The sequence below is a fragment of the Octodon degus genome, unplaced genomic scaffold (genome assembly GCF_000260255.1).
Source record: "Octodon degus isolate 3935 unplaced genomic scaffold, OctDeg1.0 scaffold00076, whole genome shotgun sequence".
Classification (NCBI taxonomy): Eukaryota; Metazoa; Chordata; class Mammalia; order Rodentia; family Octodontidae; genus Octodon; species Octodon degus.
Window position 1 is genome coordinate 7319342 of NW_004524652.1, and position 548 is coordinate 7319889.

The following is a 548-nucleotide window of genomic DNA, read 5'->3' on the forward strand; positions in this document are numbered from 1 at the left end:
CAAAGGGATCCATGTGGCGTCCTAAACCCATAAAAGTTATACATCTTACAGTTAGGCATGGTGGTACATACTTGGGAAGCTGAGACAAGAGAACTGCTGACTTCTAAGCCAACCTGGGCTCCATGAGTTCAAAGCCAGACTGGACCACACATTGAAACCCTGTCCCTCCCCCTTTTTTTTTTTTTTTTTTGGCATAACTGGGGATTGAACTCAGGCCCTTGTGCAGCGCTTATTCCACTGAGCCATCTCTCCACACCCCTTTTTTCTTTTTTTTTTGGTACCGGAAATTGAACTCAGGACCTTGCAATTGCCAGGCAGGCACCGTGCTGCTGAGCTATATCCCTGGCCCTCAAAATTTTCAAAATGTCTCACAGAGCAAATACATGCATTAGATAACTTTGTCCTGCTTTGAGCTACAGTGCTACTGGCCATGCACTGTGTTCCAGAAACAATATAAAGATGGCTTTATGCAGACGGCAGCACGGCATCTTTACCAGTGATGAAACATCACGCCCAATCTGGCTCCTTGCTTCCCCCAAGCAATGGTT